The sequence below is a fragment of the Varanus komodoensis genome, unplaced genomic scaffold, assembly GCF_004798865.1.
Source record: "Varanus komodoensis strain SLA01 unplaced genomic scaffold, ASM479886v1 scaffold15, whole genome shotgun sequence".
NCBI classification, from domain to species: domain Eukaryota; kingdom Metazoa; phylum Chordata; class Lepidosauria; order Squamata; family Varanidae; genus Varanus; species Varanus komodoensis.
Window position 1 is genome coordinate 21,923,966 of NW_025335440.1, and position 21,128 is coordinate 21,945,093.

Below are 21,128 nucleotides of genomic sequence, written 5' to 3' on the forward strand. Positions count from 1 at the left end.
CTTTGTTGTATTTTATTATAATTTTCCTTTGTGTGTTTCATCTCTGTTCTTTTTAATAGAAAGCAGCAAGTAGGGTTTTTTTTAATGAATAAACAAATGCAAAAGTAAACCTTAGGAAAAATAGACTTTCCTTTTGTATGCATTTTCGGTATCAAAGACCCTGCATTTTTAGCTCACCATTTCTGCTGTTCAGTTATCATTCCTTTAAGATTTAAACTTTTTGAAAGGTTTATATTTACACTGAAACTATTTTAGGACATCTCACCCTCACCCCCACCCCCAGTAGGGTTCTTCTCTAACCACCTGCTACTCTCTTTACAATTTGCACATAGGTTTCTATACAGAAGTTGCCTGTGGTGTTTTGGCATGCAAACTTCTATTCAGAAAACATAAACATGGTGTTATGTTCCCACTGTGAGGTAGTAAAAAAGTTCCAACTGCTAGAAAAGCCTTTAGTTTTCAATGGACCTCATCTTGAATAAATTGCAGGACATGAACCTGTTCATGCTTAACTTTAATATTCTAGTCACAGGTCCTGGAAACCCATTATGGGGTTTCAGGTTTTCGTTTTGTGGAGAAAGGAAGAAACATGAAAGTGGAGAAGCAACTAGACAGTGAGAAGAAAAATGAAGTAACAAAAACAGCTAAGATAAAGGTTGTGAAAAAGATGAAAGAAGGACAAGTGGTTGTGCTGAAGTTGGCACTACAGACCGACTTGACCACCTAGTTGCCTGTGAACAAATATTGTTAAATATTCTGCAGCGAAATGATGCTGCTGATGGTTGGAGACTTGGGCTGCTTTCTGGCATACCTGCCTTTAAAAACTGAGTAGTTCTTTTCAATAAATTATAGCCTTATCTTTTTGCTGTAGACTTTAAAAAAAGCATGACAGTAAACCAATCCTAGTGTTCTGTAATAAAAGCAGATTTAAGGAACTGTTAAGTAAAACATTTATAGTCAGATGTATCTCTTCAGGTATGAAACTGACAGCATGCATTTCTCTCTCTTTCTGTCTTTCCAGCAGTTTCTGCATTCCTGATAGGTTAGAATAACAGCAACATAATTGTTTGTGAACCCTGATTTAAAACAATTAAGTACTACTGAGAATATGCAGTTTTATATTTTAAACTCATTTCACTATAGCACCACCCTGATTACAAGAATGGAATGTATTTTCCTTTGGTTGTCTTTGTTACCTGCTACTGTCTGGAAAGGTTCACAAAACACAACAAGCCACAGTAGTTTCTTGTGCAGGATGATCTGTTGTGTCATCCAAACCCCTTAAAGGCATTTCTGCATGTTCCCTTTGGTTTTTAGAAACCACAATAAGAAACAACACTCTGTTTTCTGGTTCCCACACTTTACCATGGATTCTCTGGTAGTCCAGTCCTGGCATTATGGCTTCCATAATCCTGGTACACAGCTACCACAGCGTTCACTGGAAGGAACACTAACTGCAGGAGCTGCTCCAGCCAGCCTGTGTGGGATTGGATTTCAGGCATAGTGGCTGATGGGATATATGCCAATGCCAGGAAGACTGAGCAAGGAAGGTGGAAACCATGCTAGTGTAGAGGCCATCCTGAGCTTGGCCCTTCCCTTTCTGCCTTTAGGCTTCAAAACACTGGGACCATCTCTTTGCAATGGAGATTTTAATTGACACTTTGCTGCAGCAAGACAAAGTAACTTTAAAAACCCTCTAGTGAGTTGGAAGACAAGCCTCTGGTAATGCCAAGAGTGTTGAACCCAAACTGGGAACTTCTTCCCAAAATCCTTTCCTTTCAGTAACTCTGCGGGCCCCACCCTCATGGTGGACCCTGCTGCTGAAGAGCCAGCAGATGAGATCTACGCAGGTCCTCTAATTGGGCAGCTTATCTCTTTTGATGCCTCATCATGATATCAAGGACCAGGAAGGGCAATGCCTCTCCCTCCTTCCCTTTTGGATCCTCCCCTCTCTTCCAAAGCATCTCTGCTCTCCTGGCCAACCTGGGAACCTGTGGGCAACAACCTTGAAGGCACTGCAAAGGCCTCTCCCTTTTCCTGAGTTTCCACAACTTCTGTCATCAAATCTTCAAAGTCGTTGTCTTCTTCACCTTTATGATGACCCTTGGATGCCCATCCAGGGTGGAGGTCTAGTTAACTCAGTACATAAACCACTTATCTGTCAGGCATATCCAGACAAAAGACCCTGCATCATGAAAACCATGCAGGGTTGCTTGTCATGATGTGTGAACCTAGCCTCTTGTGTATTCATTTAGGGAATCTTGGACTTTGGCTCTGAAGACCAGTCTTAGCCACCCTACTGTTTACAGAAACCTTGCCTGGCATGGTCAAAATTAATATCATTAGCTTCAGTGTTTCACGCATAAATAAGATGCACTTTTCCACTCAGCATAACCTGCTGTTGTGAATCTTTTGGTCTCCTTTGAACCTGATGAGCCCCAGTCTCTCTTGTCTTGGAGTTGTGAAGAACCACATCTCCACAGCTCTGCTGCAGGTCTGAGATGCCCCAAGTACTCAGAATGTCTCGAGTTTCCTTCAAGCTTGGAGTTTTGATCGATGATTCCCCCAGTAGTTGCATGGTACTTCAGAGTTAACTCTACCAATTGCCAGTCTCCTCTAAAGCCCCAAAGTTTTATTTGGTAGAAGAGCAGAGGGTTGTAAACTTGTTTCTTGGTTAGGGTGCAAGTAAATACTCCACAGCCCAGGATTTAAAAATTTCAGATGTGGTAAGAATATTTAAAATGAAGGAGTTTAGAAATCCTAACTCCTTTCAAATATGTCCTGAACTGCAGTATGCTGTCAACTGGAATACTCCAAATTGCTCCAAATTAGAAAATGTGGCCCATAGATACTAAGCACCATGTTTCAAGTCATGCTCCACCAATATTTTCTTAGGGATGGCCTTTGCAATTTTTTTCAGCAAAACAGCCACTGAATTTCATATATGCATATATTCCCTATGTGCATTAAAGCAATCAAATCCACACCACTAAGAAATTCTGTCCAAGGCAGTATTAAATAGACAGTCTTTGGAGTACAAACAGCTGGTATGCAATCTGATCGCTACATTAGTAGCAGAATGCAAAACTGCTGGGATGTAGTCTAGAGCAAAATGAAGCCCATTAGATACACTATTCTAGTTCATCTTTTCACTCCTGCTGCATGCTTCTACCAGAAGCAGAGTGATTTTCCATGTGTCTTGAACAGACTATACCAACTTCTGGATGTGTTCCGGTTTTTGCTTGCTTTGTTTTTTGCTCAAGGTCTTGTCCTTCAACATTTTTTATTCTTATGAATCTTCTAGTTGTTGAAAAGAAATTGGAAATAGTTTGATTTCTTTAGACGTTTGTATTTAATCGTATTCTCAGAATGAATGAATGTATTTGATTATTCCCTTCCATTTCAAGTTAAAAGGTTTTCAAGGAGGCTTACATAAGAGTAAAAAAGTGAAAGTATTTTTTTAAATGAACTCTGCACTATTAAAAAGGGAGAGCAACAGAAAAGTTGTAGAACAGGATCTCAGCCAACACAGAGGAAGTAAGACTTATTTATTAAATAAGCCTTGTGCTATGAAGACTCATTTTACAACTAAATATGGTAAAGGAGGGCAGTTGTACCTACAGAAGGAGTTCTACAGCCATGGTGCCACAATGGGAAAAGATACTATACCTGTCCCATGAGATCTTAACAATTGAGGCTAATCCCTGTCTTAAGACTTATGTAGCTTCATACAGTTACTTTTCCCTAATCTGATCCCCTTCAGAAGTCTTGGACTACACTTCCCAGCATTCCTGATCATTAGTCATTAGATGGATGAGAGTTAGAAGTGTTAAGGACCAAAGCATTTGGCTCGGGAAGGCTAATGTGAGCAATAGTCCTAAGTCATTTAAGTCTTTAACCATCAATTAAGAAATTGACAAATATAATTTACAGAAATAACATTAATACACACATTCCCAATATAGTTATTTAAATAATATTCTGTTTCAGAAGCCTGTGGAGCCATTTCTAATAATTAACACTAACCTTTCCCAAATTGCACAGAGTCTGGCTAACAGAAAGAAGAATCCAATCCACCATGTGTACCCAGGGGCTTTTTAAGCTTCTCTTGCAATGGAAACTCTCTGTGCATCTCCCCACAAACCATCCCTGAAGGTGGCAAAACTTTCTGGAGCTCCTTATGGCCGCCTTCATCTACTTCCTTGAACTTTTTTTGGATCTTGGCCAAAATGTACATAAGTATTATGAGTGCAAAATTGACTTTGGAAAGCTACTATGTATCTTCCGCTCCATTATTGAAGGACTCCAAAGAATTCTAATAGTATCTCTCCAAACTTGGTGAATCAGCAATAGCAAATACAGTAAATAAATGTATAAACATGCACAGTGAGACCAAAAATAAACATATGTTGATGAGGTATAAGCTGGTAGTGACTGGTCTTTTATTGGATAGCTTGATGAAAACATTGGCCCAGTATGTGACACCTATGGAAAAGGTTTCTATAAGATTCTATATTAGGGATTCCTAGGAAAAAATCTGTAAATTAAATGGTCAGTGTTATAATGCCTTTATGCAAATCTTTTTTGTGACTAAATTACTTTGTACAGACCTGGTAACCATACCATGAAGTGGTATTGTGAAACTGGCATGGGTGCAGAAAAGGGTAACCAAAATGATTCAGAGACTAGAGCAACTGTCCTACCAATGGACTGTGTTTTGTCTTAGTGAAAAAGAGTAAGAGAGGGAATATGACTGTGGTTTATAAAATTTCATATAGTGTGGAGAAATATTTTTTTTCTTCTCATAATGCTGGAACCCAGTATCACAGAAACATAGAAACAGAGCAAGTCAGGAAGGGTCTCCCGGGCCATTTAGTCTGACCCCCCGGCTGCAGCCGGCTCTGCTCATGACATGCCTGCCTATCATCTAGTGAAGCTTCATGGTGGGACACTCAGGAAGGACATACAAAAGGGAGGACTTCTTCACAGGCCTGTAGCTAAAGGATGGAGTCTGCTTCTCCAGCTGTGCTGGTGTCTACCAACTGAGATGGCATTAAAAGGCAATTAGGCAAATGGTGGTATCAATGGCTAGTGTTCATATAGGTATGCCTCAGAATACTGATTTCTGGAGAAGAAAAGGGCAGTTATTGCCCTCATGTCTTATTGGTAGACATCTGGTTGTCCACTGTGGAAGGAGCAGGACTAGAAAGCCCCTTGGTCTAATCCAGCCAGGCTTTTCTAAATTATGGATGGTGGCATCTGCAATAGACTCTCTCCCAAGCTTTCTAATTCCTAAGTGCTATTGGCCTTTCTCATAACTTAAAGATCACACTATCGCTTTTCTTTCCTTATATCAGAGGTGAAAATAAATATAATTGGAATGAAAAGCATTCAGGGAAGCCTTGTAATATTTCCTGAATGATGCTATTGTACAGTGACTGTGACAGTAAGAAAGCTGTCAAAGATACTGAATATTTGCCCCAAGCCATGCAGGGTATCAGAGCCAGAAGGAGGGCCAGTGCTTCCTGTTTTCGTGCCCTGTGCTTCTGCTGTACAGCCTTGAGTGATTCTGACATATTCATAGCAGTGCTTCGTTTGCTTTTAAGGAAGCAAAAGAAGCACAGTGCCATCTTTCTTTATGGCACTATGACTTACCTTCCCATTTCATGTTTCAAGTTTTTTCTGTTTCTGAATATAAAGCTCTGAATGACAGAGCTTCCTGGCATTTCAACAATGCGGCAGGTTAAGAGCAGGAGGGTATTCTTGGTATTTTATCTGCATTTCTGTGTATACTTCTTGGTGGCACTTTGTCACAGGCTAATTACATATCTTCTGTACACATGCATTGGGAAAAATGTGATTATTTCCCAGTGGAATAAATTTCTGTTAGAATCATGGATCCTTTTTGGATCCTAAATGTTATTGTTTTCCTGTTTGCAGTATTTTATCATTGACTGGCACCATTGGAGGAGGGTTTCATGGGGTTGAAGAAGATACAAGAACAAGCCGGAATGTGACTTCACATATTAAGCTGCTGCACATAAACATGCTTAATTTGTATTCAGTTACGTTAAGCAGAGTGCAGGAGTCAAGTATATTGATAGGTATGTTGTGTTTGCTGGATCAAAATGTCTATCTTTCTGAAACAACGATCTTCAAGGGAGAGTGTGCAACATACAAATCCCCTGGGTTAGTATTTAGCATACTTACAGTCACTGTTCCTCCTAATTGGTGTGCAACTCAGTAAGGAACTTTTTTCCTCCTCTCATGGTATCTACTCCTTTCGTTCTGATTTCATGTACCAAGATGAAATTAGTTCATGATGGACTCAGAACAGTTTTTAGGACTCTGCTGGGCAGATTCTGTTCCTTAGTATTCCTTCAAAATGATGTATAAAGCTTTTTGGTTTGGCAAAAAGTGCCCACCCATCAAAATACTTCAGATAGAGGGGTGGTGTTTAGATTGAGTATTCCAATTTATATGCATTGGGTAAGGAGTTTTGTAGAATTTTTAATAAAATCATCACCTGACTTCTCAGTGAAATGTATGAATTTTAGATTAGTATTTCTCTGGATAAATGAATCACAGCAGTTTTGCACTTCCTAATAAAGCAAGATGGAGTAAAATATATATTGACTCTTTATACATTCATGACATCATCTGGTGCATTCCTTAGCATACAGCAATTTCTATAATAATGTTTAAGGGAACAAGAACATGTAAAACCTGCTCTAACTACTGTCATTAATTGTTGCACAGATCTATTGGCAGGGCTTTGTGTGTTATTTTCTTTTTTTAAGTAACACCCTGTATCCAGGCAATCCAAACTCTTGCAAAAGAGAAGGTTCAGCAGATGGGGTTTCACAATAAATTATAGCCCAAAAGGTTTATTGTACACTTATATTGTATAGAAAAATGGCAGCCACTGAATGCACAGGATCCTGAAGAAAGATCCAGTTGGTTTTTATGGGTCCAACACATCTTTCCCCAGGTTGGTGCCCTTCACATGTGCTGAGCATTAGCTCCATCAGGAATTCTGGGGCTTGTAGCCCAAAGCCCTTGGAGGGCCCTAGTTTGGGAAGGCTTGCTTACTTGGTGTGACTAAAACCGGGTTCAACCCTGTGCAATCCTCCACAACTGGCTTGTCCTCATAAGATAAGGTAGATTGTGCTGAGAGTGAGTGAGTGAGTGAGTGACTGGCCCAAAGTCACCCAATGAGCTTCATGGCTGAGTGGGGACTCGAATGTAGATTTCTAACTTCCCCAGTTCAACATTTTCTTTTTATTATTTCAGGGATTTTCTTGTTGCATCCCCACCTTAATAGCCTTTTGGCAGACAAGGCAGCATGTACATGTTAATAGTTAAAAATAGAAAAATGCAAAACAGGATATATCGTAGCATATAAGGGTATGCAGAATTTCATTTTCCATAGTATGAAACATTGTTTGCTTGGGGCAGTATGTACTTGTGTTGCATACTGTAGAGCAGATACTGGCGCAGGATTGGTTCCCCAGTTCCTAGGGCAGAGAAAACTCCTGATTTATGTATCCTGGCTTGAAATTCCTCAAATTCCTTCTTTTAGCAAACAGCCATGGTGGCAAAAGCAATGGACATTTGTAACTGAGCTGAAGGTTCTGAACTTCATAGTGTCTGAGGCCATGCAGCTATTGACCACAAACCAATTCTGTGAGGTTTTGCTGTAGAAAATAGAATCTCAGAATTTAATACCTTTATAATTAAGGCTCTTCGGGGATGTGTTGTAGCCTCAGTTGGAGCTTAGTTTGTGAAATTGTTCATAGTCTGAGAAACTTGGGAGACATTTAATTGATGAAGATTGAATGGGGTAGATCTAACCAATTTGTTTTCTATGCTACTGACAACCAAAGGAAAACATGCAAATTGCTGTGAGTCTCCCTTCAGAACTTTAATATTAGCGTTCAGAGGTTTCAATCCAATCTAAGTTTCTCTGTGCAGACAAGTATAATTCAAAAATTGAAAATTCACCACTGAGCCCCTCTGTTCAGGGACAGTGTCAAATGGTTATGTTTTGAGTGCATGCGTACATATCTGGACATGGGCATGATATAGAAGCCAGGTCCTAATAATGAACCTTCATAATCAGTGGCTGAGGACTCCAGGGACCAAGTGTCACAATTCATTAATGCATTAGGTTTAAAAAATGGAAGTGGAGGAGAACAGAAACAGGAAGGAGAAAGAATTGCTGAAGAGTGGCTGCTTTGCAGTGGAGTTGTTCAATACAGAGGTGCAAACTTTGATCTTAAACTTTGCACCAAAATAGCCTAAATCTGCATCAGACAGAAGCCAAATCCTCTGTCCTCATACTATGGGAATGTACATGTCTTTGCTGATGTTACAATCAAAGATTGCTGCCAAATTATAGGAGGTGCTATGCTGTGTTCTATCGCTTGCCACTAGAAATCAAAAGTTTTCTCTTAAGACTTCATAATTTATCGTGCACATACCTTTTCAGCCTTTTGTTATGGACTAGATACATGCAATCATATGATCTAGAAACTGTTGCAACCATAAGGACTAGGAATTTTAAAAATGAAAGCTTATGTTCTGAAGAGGCTGAATTTTGTGCTCAGATCCAAACTTGCATCCTTTGCACAGAACACATACAACACTACACTGACAAGACTTCAATGGTCCTCTCCTCCTTTTCATGGAACATTTCTAATATTAGAAGGTTTTTAAGTAAATCCTGAAAATTAATCACACATTAAGAATGTGTTACTGTCTACAATTGCTTTAAAAATGTTGATGGTTTAATACTTCAGGAAGTATGCAAACTGTTACAGAGCTGGTGATTTATTGAAGCAGAACAAGTTCTGCCTATGCAAATACTGATCTCAACAGGTTCTCTGAGGCAACTGGAATAACTTGAGAGACAAAGTTACTGTTCAAAACTATGCTGCCATTTCCTGTTTTCTGTCTAAACATTTACACTCTAATCTCTGCTTCTTCTCATAGGGTTTAGTGAACGGGAGTCATATCCTTTGAAAGGACACTGAGCCGTATCCTGTTTTAGTGCCATGTAGAGTAGATGCATTCACATGCATGCAACTTAAGATAATTGTGACTAAATTAGAGCCTATTCTTTTCAGTGAGTCTGTTCCTTGTTGGACTAATATGGGTACTACCCATGTCTTCAGATTTCTGCATTAATTTGTACTTGTTCTAGCCTGATGCTTCTACGTTACAGCTGTGCTGATGATATCGCTCTCCATATTAACCTCTCTGCAGACTCTTACATCTCTTACATCACCATTCAATGTATGTTTTCTTTAGAAGCAAGTCCCACCAAGATCATTTTTTGAGTCAAGGACAGCAGGAACAGGTTGCTGTGTCACCGTCTGCTTGGTAGCTTCAGGAAGCTTAGTTGGGGGGCAGTTAATGAACAGGCTCAATTTAATACTCACATTCTTTAACCAGGAAATAGCAATGGAATTAAACAGCTTCCTTTTGATTTTGTAGCAAGGATTTTTTAAAAATGACTCATTAAACTTTACAAGTGCAATATGGTTCCATGAAAGTGTCTAATACTGCAAGGTTATATTTTTGTAAATGAACAGTTACTTTATCAGATCTCTGTGCAGCAAAATATACCTGTGATACCCCTCGTCCCTCCCCTCCCCTCCCTTCCAGCAACTTATGTCCTAGGACAGTGATGGTGAACCTTTTAGAGACCAAGTGCCCAAACTGCAACCCAAAACCCACTTATTTATCACAAAGTGCCAACATGGCAATAAAACCCCAAAACTTAGGCTTTAGTTTAGAAAAAACACCTCACAGCCCGTCCAAGCAAATCTCTCTCTCTCTCTCTCCCTCTCCCCCCCCCCCCGGCTTGGCAGCACACTGACTGGCCACGTGAAAGATTGGATGAGTCACGGCTAATGAGAAGTGGTGCGTGACATCATCGCCTAGTGCCGCTACTCCTTTCCGCCCATGCACATGGCCTCTATGTGCACTGTAATCTGATGCTCGTCTGATGGGGCAATACTGGGGAGACATGGCTCGCATGTCAAAAGACAGGGCTCTGTGTGCCTGCTGTGGCACGCGTGCCATACATTCACCACCATTGGCATAACCCTACCCTGGTGCACTCCCACAACCCTAAGATAGGGGTAAATTACCATTGAAAGGGGTAATTTTGCAAAAGCCTTCCTCGGGTAGCTTTTTCTGCACAGCTTATCATTTCTGCCCATTCTAAACACATTCCAACCGTCAAAATCATGCCAGGACACCTCATTTCTGTAACCCTAACCCTACCCTGGTGCACACCCTTAACCCTAATACCAGGCTAAAGTTCCATTAAAAATAGGGCGATTTTGAAAAAGCCTTCCTTGAGTAGTTTTTTCTGCACAGCTCATCCTTTCTGCACATTCTAAATACAATCCAACCATCAGAATCATACCAGGACACCACGTTTTTCTAACCCTAACCCAGTGATGGTGAACCTTTTAGAGACCAAGTGCCCAAACTGCAACCCAAAACCCACTTATTTATAAGTAAGCTGGCATTTATTTATTGCAAATTGCCAACATTGTAATAAACCTGAAAACTGTGGTTTTAGTTTAGAAAAAACAACTCACAGCCTGTCGAAGCAAATATATATATATATACTTGGCAGCACACTGACCGGCCATGCGAAAGCTTGAACGAGTTGCGGCTAATGAGTCTTATGATGTCATTGCCTGGCGCTGCTATTCCTTTCCGAGCATGAGCATGGCCACTATGTGCGCTGTCATCTGATGCTTGGCTGCTGGGGCAAGTTGGCTTGCGTGCCAACAGAGAGGGCTCTGTGTGCCCGCTGTGGCACGCGTGCCATAGGTTTGCCACCACTGCCATAGGTGTATCATCGAATATGTCTGTAATGATCTACATTTGTATGAGTATTTTCCTTTAAAGATTGGTAAGTTTCAGAAGTGCACCTCGTTTTTCCAACCCTAACCCTACCCTGCTGCACACCCCTAACCCTAATATAGGACGAAAGTTACATTGAAAAGAGGGTGATTTTGAAAAAGCCTTCCTTGAGCTACTTCTTCTGCACAGCTCAACATTTCTGCTCATTCTAAACACATTCCAACCATCAAAATCATGCCAGGATGCCTCATTTTTGTAACCCTAACCCTACCCTGGTGCACACCCCTAACCCTAACAGAGGGGTAAAATACCATTGAAAATTATGCGATTTTGAAAAGGCCTTTCTTGAGCAGCCATTTCTGCACAGCTCAACATTTCTGCTCATTCTAAACACATTCCAACCATCAAAATCATAGACTCCTCATTTTTCTAACCCTAACGAACCTTATTCAAAACCCACTTATTTATTGCAAAGTGCCAGCACTGCAATAAAACCTGAAAACTGAAGTTTTAGATTAGAAAAAACTCAGTGAGTCCAAGAATCAATCTCTCTCTCTCCCCCCCCCCTCCTTAGCAGCACACTGACCAGAAATGTGAAAGCTCAGATGAGTTGTGGCTACTGAGTCGTGGCTTGTGACATCATCTCCTGGCACCGCTACTCCTTTCCAAGCATGCGCATGGCCCATATGTACGCTGTTATCCGATGGTTGGCCTCTGGGGCAATTCTGGGGTGACTTGGCTTGCGTGCTAACAGAGAGGGGCTCTGCGTACCCACTGTGGCACACGTGCCATTGGTTCACCACCACTGTCCTAGGGTAATAATAAAATATATTTAAAACTGATTCAGTGTTCCAGCAACAAAGGCATCTCCAAATATTCTCCATAACTTAACCTCTTGCCCCCTGCTGTCCTGATGGCTTACCTGCATTACTCAGATCACTTGATGGTTTAACAGTGCAACAGGATGCTATGACAGACAGTGATTCTGTGAGGGGAGAGAAGACTTAATCTTTTGGAAATTTGCCCTGTATCAAATTGTGACATGCTGCTGGAGCTTAGCTAGGCAGACTATTCTTTGGTCCTGGTGAGTTATATAGTTTCACTTGAAGAAATTCCTCATTTGGAAGGCTGTGTTTATATGCAAAGTCAGTATCCTTGTATTAGTGGTGCCTCTTTTTAATGTATGCCTGCTCTTTCATTATGGGGCACTAAGGATAATAATTTGGCTTGGGCTTAAGTCTTGGGTTTATGGATACACAGTGATGGGGAGGGTGAAGTAAATGCAGGGTAGGCAGAACCTAAATACAGATAACCTAATATGTTTAAAGTTAATTGTTTAATCCAGACATGGCCATATGTAGCAGAAACCTATTATAATCAATTACACTTAAGTTAAGCCTCATTGATTTCAGTAGGTATGCTCTAAGTCTGGATGCAACCACTGAATTCTCTTAAACATTGCTTTAAATGTAAGTGCCTAATGCTGGTAATTTATCTCTGTGCATTGATTGCTTAGAACTGGAAGATGGAAGACAATTTACTTCTCTCTCTGAGCAGTATCAGTTTAGTAGGACACGGCATACCTTCATTTCTTAATGTTGCCACAATAAGGTTAGAGACTTTAAAAGACAGCGTACTTTGTTCTGATCAATACCAGCTCTTTTTAAAACAGATTTGTCATTAAGCAAACAACCAAGCACCTATTCCTTTCATTTGAATGCTTTAGAGAAGACTAAAATTCCTATAGCTGTTTATAATATGAGATACAGTAGGGGACTGATTTCAATGAGAGTTTGGAAAACAGTGCTTGGCCTTGTATCTTAACTTGTTTTGCATCTTTAGGCGTCAATAGCAATAGAAAGGATTCACAAGACAAAAGCTGTTGTAGGAAGTTCATTGCTCCTGCAAGTTATCGCTGAACACAAAGAAACTACAGCCACTTCTGTTGAATGGCATATGGTCTGATGGGTTCAGACTTTCAGCTTTGGTACAAATCTTCAACAGTATTACAGTTCTTGAACATAGTTTCTGGTTACAGTTAGGAATTTCTTCATGTTGGTAGACCACTCAAAACTTCTGAAGCCACACGTTATTACTTTGAACCAACTTCCCCTGACTTCCTGCAATAAGACCTCCTTCAGCAATTGTGCATAGAGGCAAAGTTGTATGTAGCACATAAATGGAAGCCTTAAACAGCAGTAGATTGATATCATTTCAGAGGCTATGATTATGGACCAAGTTACTCAGCCAGTGCTGCAAGCAAGCGACCTTAATTTAAAAAAAAATATTGTGCATCATGATCTGCACTTTATTTCTGATGTGGAAGCACTTTAAACTTCTCATTAGTACAGAAGCCTGATTTTTTTCCCTGACTAGCTTAAATGCCTATTTTTTTTCAGTGCCAGGAATCTGTAACTTGGCATTGTCCAGGTGTTTAGGACCCCAAGTACTGTTGGCTATAGCTGGCATGGCCACTGTTCAGAGATAAAGGAAGTCGTAGTCCAAAATATCTGGAGGGCATTGGGTTGCTTATCCCAAGATGAGATAGTGAGCTTTATCACAGGTAGTTGTATACTATTTGTGCCACAGGCATTCCATAGTACACTACGATTACAGCTGCTGTTTTTCCTTATTGTATTTCTATACTCTGTAAGTTTCTTGAATACCCGCATTTTTAAACTTTATTGCAAAACATATGGAGTGGAAACAGTGGAAAATTCAGGAAAGGCATCTCATGGATCCCTGTGGTGGCTAGCCTTTCCCTGTGTTCTCCTCTGGCGTTAGTCATGAACGATTGGCCTGATTTGAACTCCTTGTAGTCTTTGTGGTAAAACTGACATAGAAGAGTTGGCACTGGGAGTCAAGTTAGCTTTAGTAAGTGTAAAGTCACTTGGATGATTTGTTTTACTTTCAAGCCAGTAAAAATTCTTAACCTGCTGACATTTCTTCTAAGTGGTAACTATCATGAAATCATTTTCTCTGGGGCTGAAAAGAATGCTGTACTTCACAGGAGCTACTGTGTGCTAAAGAACAATTTAGGCACACATGGGTTTTTTTTGTTCCTTGGGATTTTTGTTTTTGGCTGTTTTTGAATGCAGAAGCTTGAATTAACTCTGACAGCATGTACTTAGCTATGTCGTTATACCTTTTAAACTAAGTGATGAAAATTCACAGTCATAAGGCAAAGTGGACCCTTTAGAGATTTGGTTGCAAGTGCTAGATGTGGTACAGTTTCTAATTTAAAAAAAAACTTGTCAAAGAGCATGCTACAGCACTACCAGAGCGTAATTCTACTGCTGAAGGGTTTTCTAGATGGACAGATGAATTGGCCTTCCTGTAAAGTCACATGGTATTTCCTATCTCAAACATGGTTATCAAGGTCCTAACAGCCACAATGCTTGTGGTGGCTGACAACTTTTGTATTAGGGACCAGCAGTGGCGTAAGATTGCATGGTCTCTCCCTTCGTCAACCAGAACTGGGATGGAAAGGACGTCTCCTGGCTTTCAGCATACAAGCTTAGCACCCATGTTATCCTACCATAGCCTCTCACCCATCTGAAAAGCTGTTCCCAGAGGCTGGTAGATGCCCCAGAAAGGTACTTCATTAGTCATGAAGGACTGTGGGAAGGAAAGCACATTGGTGCGTTCTCAGTGGGATGGGAAATGTTTTATATCGCTCTGTGAGTATGCTGGGATCCCAGCCTATGATTTGAAAGTAGGGCTGTAGGTTCCTAGTTAATAGCAAAACCTAGTTAACATCTAACAAGTTTGACGCAAGCTTTAACCATCATTAAAACCAGCAGGGGGAACTCATGTGTGGGATGGGAAGGCTTCTGTGGCCAGCTCTTGTAGGGATCAGGAATATAAAAATCCTATATACTTAGTAATCATTTCAAGTGGCTAGTACCCACCATAATCATTGGCCATTTTGCCTGAGGATGATGAGACTATAGTCCAGCACGACTGGAAGATACTATGTTGGGGAATTCTGGCTCAACTGAGAGCTTGGATTACTGGCTGAGACACTGCCTGCTCACATATAAATTTGCTTGAGCACTTGGTCCTCCTTATAATTCCTCTATCTCTTGGAGGTGCTTGGCTGGCAGTGACCAGGAGAAGAGCTTCCATGGTGGTGCCCAGGCTCCTACTAGGCCATCAACATTTCAGTGTGTGCTGAAACTCTGTTTATCTATGTTTGGTGCTTCTAATAAAAACTGTTGCACTCTTGCATTCTTAAATACTCTGGATATTATGGAGTTGGGAGTTTTAAGTATTAGTATCTTTGGATTTTTAAAACTTATAATTTTATTTCTGTATACCTTCTGGAAAAGGTAGATGGCCAACAGTAGATATATAGTGAAATAAATAACAATATCAGAAAAATTTTCTGCTTAAACAAAACTATCCTTATGTATGATTGTAATGATGTATGCCATGAACAAATAGTGTAAAATAATCACACCACTCCCTGCAAATATTAACCTTTCTTTGCTTTTCAAGCAGAATGTGATAAACAACTGTGTCACGATTCTTTGAGTTCAGTGACTGGAATTGTAAAGATTACCCAAGCCTTCATTAAATAACAGTGCTTTTATGGATTTGCTATAAAGTACCTAAAGCGGGGATGGGGGGAATAAATAAATGAAAAGAAAAGCCCCTGGTGCAGGCCACATCTCCATGAGTTTGGCCTGTGAAATAGTTGTTTATGGTAAGAACATGCCAGTGCATTAAGTATGGTCTATAAACTCTTGCTAGATACATTTCCAATTAGAAGAGGGTTTGTGAGGTCTGTTTTCTGTAAACCAACAGTGCAGAGAATGATTGACTGTTGAAATAGTTGCAACATGTCCATTCCAAAGAGCATAAGCAAAGGTCCAGGAAAGGACAAGGAAAATTCTTCATGGGGCGTTTACACATGAGATTGCAAACCGATTTGGTGCAGAGAGAAGAGGTTTTACACAACAGACTTACTTCACCCTTAAATATCTTTATTTTCCTCCATGTAGTTTTAACTGTAGCCAATCAGTTTGCAAACCGGATGCTGGATCTGATTAATTCCAACAGTATGATGTGTTTGGGTAGCTGACATTTTATGTTGAAAGATACACATTGGCCTGTTCCAGGCAGTCTGTGGCACTGAGCGAATGCCTGCTGCTGGCTCATTGCCACTTCCCCGCTCCCAGCTTTTGCTCTGAACTTCCGACTGCCTCCCATGAGCCTGCACACCACCTGGTAAAGCTTCCATTGAGAGCACTCAAGGAATCCAGATGTTGCTTTGACCAGAGTTCACCTGAGCTCCTGCGTAGTGTTTCAGGCACTAAGTGAACCCTTGACCAAGAGCTGACTTGAATTTGAAAGGACCAAACCTTGGCTTGGTGCTGAAGGAACCAGGTCCAGAGCCTAAGTACCAGAGTTGGGAATAAACCCTCTTTGCCATGGCTCGCTCTCAGCAGGTGTGGGCCTTTGGCAGGCTGAATAACACAGGGTTAGACTCCATGTATCTGAATATTTATTTATATGTGCATACTGCCTTTCCACAAATGTAACCAAGGTGGTGCACAGCCATTCAAATAAAGGCAGTGATACATAAAAGCATAAAAGTAGCAATCATGCTAATGTATTTTGGCCATATCAAAACTAGTCACCATTTAGAAAGCCAAATTAAATTCTTACGTGCATGCCTGGCAAGCCAGCCTCTTGAACCGGGGGTCCCCTAAAAAGGGTCTTTCTTGGTATGGTCACCTGGTATCTGCCAAAAATTGCTTTGATTTCATATGCCTGTATCTTGGGAAGTGGCATGCAAAGCCCAGGTGTGCAGTTATGGAATCTGTGCTGGCTGAAGATGCTGCTAAGCCAAGAGCTTCTCCGGGTGGTCTCACAGCCAGGATTTCTGCAGACGCAGGCATGGAAAGCTACAGGCCAAGCTACAGGTTTGTTCTGGGAGGGTCTCACCGTTCCATGCTGACTGGTCCCCTTGAAATAGTATCGGGCACTTGTTTTCTCAGTGAAGTGATCATTTCATTAACTGCAGTGCTAATGGCCTTGTTCAATTGAGTTCTAAACTTAGCACATTTCTTACGGTTATACATAGATTTGTTTGACAAAATTAATTAGACTATTTCTGGCATCATGGTACCAACTTTGTTTGCTCTTTTTAAAATTTACAAAAGTATTTGATTCCCCCCCCCACCACAAACCATTTCATAGTTTTATCATGAGTTATCTTAAAGACCTCTGGGACTTAAAACATTCAGTAACATTCTGTAATTAAAAGCTTATGTCCATTTTGAAATCGATAGGACTTGAGGGCAATTTTGCACGTAGCAACATGCAGGGAAGTAATAAACATAAATGTAACAAGTGCATGTGTAAGTTCCTGCTTTGCTGTATGTAAATTGGAGAACCTCTGCCAGCTTTAGTTTCCAAACGTGTACATGTGAAACAAAATATGTGCATGCGTGTTCTTCCCCACTTGTTGTCATGTGTGAAAGACCCTAAAACACGTAGTTTAATCTTATAGGGCAGCCCCACATATTATGATTACCAAGAGAAACACCAGTTGTATATCTCTGCTTCCTGCAGGAAGTGTAGGACTTTAAGCATCATGCATTAATGGACATCATCATGTATCTCTAAAACACCCTCTATATCTGGGAAATCCAGTTGGGCCACATTTCTCAGCTGTATGTGCTTTGCTTTTTAAAAGATGCACATATTTTTGTGCAGAAGATTCATACTTTGCACATTTGCTGCAGAAAGCACCAGTGCAAAATTGTGATTTTCCCCATAGCAATTTTAATATATGGCACATTTATATAAATGACAGAATGTTCAATGCATCAGCATACAAACTCAGTTCCCAGTTTCCTTTTTTATATGAATCCAGCTCTAAGAATGTGCTTACAGCTTTGAGACAGCTTTGTGTCTCAGAGCAAATCATGATGTGAGAACTGCCTGCTAGGACTAAGGCTGACTGTGTGAAAAGATTCAGAACCGTCAAAACAAAATTACTTTTAAAATTATCAATACTGTATGTTTTAAAGTTCTTTCCTTTATTCCCCCCTGCCTTTACATGAGGATATTTCTCTCCATCTGTCAAAATGTTCCTATGAGTACAAGCAAATATGAAGCTAATAGGATTTCACAAGTGCTTATAATGAACATATTTACCCTTACTGAAAGTTCACCCTCTTCCCTGAGCATGAAGCAAGATGGCCAGATGCTTGAAGACATTTTTATTGCTTTGCTTGAAATGTGAGGTATTTTTTTCCTGGTTTTCCGTCTCTCATTCTTGCATTCTTCTCTTCTGTCAGAGCTCATGCTTTGATACTGGATGCTGGTTGTGGTTAAGAAATTTGCAGGTAGTTAAAAAACAGGAGAGAATTTTTTTAGTCAAACAATACTATAGGAAAGTGGTTTTGTTTAAGTACTGCCCCTAAAGAAGAGTCACTGAAAACACATATTAAAGTGCTTTTCTAGTATATGTTTTTGAAATGTCCTTCTCTTTGTGTAAATAATATAGAGGGCTCCAGGTTTCCTCACCTGTTGTAGGTGAAATAATTCAATAATGGCTAAAACTACCTGGCTGTTCAGTTGTCACTGACAGTAAGCCATTTAATGTGGCTCAGCCAGACCTTGGATCCTCAGATGATGGTGGATTACAAACCCCATAATCCCTGCCTAGTGATCATGCTGGCTGATGGGAAATCGAGATCCAATGGTAGCTGGACGCCCACAGTCAACAAAGGCTGGTTTAGTGAAACAAGGCTACTTGGAAGACAAATTGAACATTTATGAAGAGGTTCAACAAGTTGATGCATAGCAAAATATAGCTGAAGTGTGTATTGTAAATCCTGCTTCCCCCTGCCACCCCAGCCTCACAAGTCTGGTACTGGAAATTTGCAGTGCTTCAAAATACCATCTCTTGTATGTGCAGTTCAGACTAAGAAGGGCCTGCATTCACTTATGAATCCAAATGCTGAAAAGCTGTGTGTTGGAAGGGTGCTAATGGGAATGCACACATAGCTCATTCCATTAAAGCAGAGGTCCCTGACCTTCAGGTCAGTTTAGGATTTGAGGCAATGCCATGGGCACTCTCACAAAATGGCTACCGTGGTATGCATGGCTGGCTGCAAAATACTCATTTCCCAGTAGGCAAATTGATGAGACATAAGAACATAAGAGCCACTTCTTCTGTTCTCCATATTTGTTAAAAACTTGACTGCAAAGCTTTGAGAAATGTGCTGGTCTGCACAGTGTTTTGTGGGATTCCAGCTCATTTAATGGACAGAATACTTGAAGGGCAGCAGTTGCTTGGTACATATCACAATATATACCAAGTGGATTGCAGTTCCATATCATGAGGCCAACATTATTATCCATTTCAGTTTAGCTCCTCATCTATATGCATCTGTTTTGAGGAAGTAATTTCACACATCGGGCAATTATCTCCTCTCAGTAGAAAAAGATTTAATTTTTCTTGGGCCTCTTTTGACGTTAATTTTGACCTAACCCCATCCTTTGCATGTTGACAACTAAATTTTTAGATCTTTATTGCTTAAAATGTGAACTACTGCTGTTTGCTCTTTGAGGTGTGTCTCCCCTCTGCACTCTAAGGTTAAGGAAGTGTTGGCACACAGTAGTGTGCTAGGCTAGAAATTATAAATTTTGATTTCAGATCTCAGCTCTTCCTTGAAGCCACTGGAAGGAAGGGTGATCTTTGGCCTTATTCCAAATACTGTCCCTATGCTGTCTTAGAAGCAATATAAACATCACTGGATCCTTTTTATTTGCTGCAGTGACTTGGGAAATATGCTTGTAGTAAGGAAATTGCATTCAAGAGTCTTGGAAATAGAATCTTCTATAACAGTGGCTCTGTATTTCTTTTGCAGCCTAGGATTAGGAATGAATGTGGAATCACATCTTTGTATTCAGAAGTGAACTGATCTATATCTCCCAAACTAATGTGCGGATCAAATTATTTTTCAAATTTTGTACTGCTGTAAAAAAATGCCCAAATGCATTTAACAATGCATATTTTACAGTAGATTTAGAAATTGTATTTATTACACAAATTATTTGCGTCTAATTAAATATCCAAAGAGTGAACAATAAAAGAGGCATAATAGTAGTAATTAATATTAGAATATCAAATTAGAGCTTCTAAAATTAGATTGTGCCAATAAAACCATGGCTACGTAGTGAGGGTAGGCTTTTTTTAAACAAAAATGTCATCAGCAGGTCCTGAAAACAGGTTTGATGCCTGCCTGATGTCCTACACAACAGAGGCAATACACGGCAGCCCTACTCTGAGTGGATTTTAAACAGACTGCAGGTCCTTCTAGAACCCCCAAGAGTGCTTCAATTTGATGACCTCGCTGACAAGGGAGGCTCGTAAGGGAGAAGGCACTCTTGCAGGTATCCTAGTCGCAAACGGTTTAGGGCTTTATAAACCCATAACAAAACCGTAAGCCTGGCCTGGCCTGGCCTGGCCTGGCCTGGCCTGGCCTGGCCTGGCCTGGCCGCAAATAGGCAACTGGTATAGTTCCTACAAGAGAATTGCTGCATGCTGGAAAGTGAAACTTCCTATCCAGTGGACTTGCTACAACTTCTGGACCAACCTTAGGAGCAGTCCAATTAGCGCTCATTTCAGTAATCCATTGAGATTAGTAATACGTGATACACTGTGACCAAGCTATCCCTGTGCAAGAGAAGCCATAGCTGGTATACCAGTGAAAGCTGGGAAACAGCACTCCAAAGTACTATTGTGCTTGGGCCTCCAATGACAAAGATGGATTCAGGAGTATTCCAAACTGCAAATTCGATCTTTCAATCCTATCCAAAACTGGCAGCAAACCTGTCTCCCAGACTCAGAAACCGTTCACCCACAAGGCCTCCATCTTGCCAGGATTTAGCTTCCATTTATTTACTGTCACTGAGTCTAGGCATTGGTCCAGGACTTGTACTGCCTTACCTGACTGAGATACCACAGGGAGAAATAGCTGTGCCTATCACCAATATCACCAAACAGTGATCATTCCCAGCAGCTGTCTGTAGATGTTAAATGGCATCAGGGAAGAAATGGTAATCAGCAGAAACCTGTGGCTGATCTGGTAAAGGACCTAGGGATAGTCATTCATTATTACTTTCTGAAAATAACCATGTGAGAAGGAGGGGAATCACAGTAACAAGAGTGCATCCAGTGCCCAACCCACCAAATCATTCCAAGAAGATGGAGAGTT

At 40.6% G+C, this 21,128-nt stretch overlaps 1 protein-coding gene and 1 long non-coding RNA gene across 6 annotated transcripts in view; one reads left to right on the forward strand and one right to left on the reverse strand.

The window, feature by feature from the left end:
• Window positions 1-21,128, forward strand: part of ABI1 (abl interactor 1) — a 104,302-nt gene that overhangs the window by 54,073 nt on the left and 29,101 nt on the right. The gene's annotated exons all lie outside the window — the stretch shown is intronic.
• LOC123020699 lies at window positions 292-9,823 on the reverse strand. Its single transcript, XR_006414189.1, has 3 exons — window positions 9,688-9,823; window positions 4,145-4,149; window positions 292-303 (listed from the first exon to the last, which is right to left on the reverse strand). It is a non-coding gene; the product is annotated as an uncharacterized LOC123020699 (long non-coding RNA).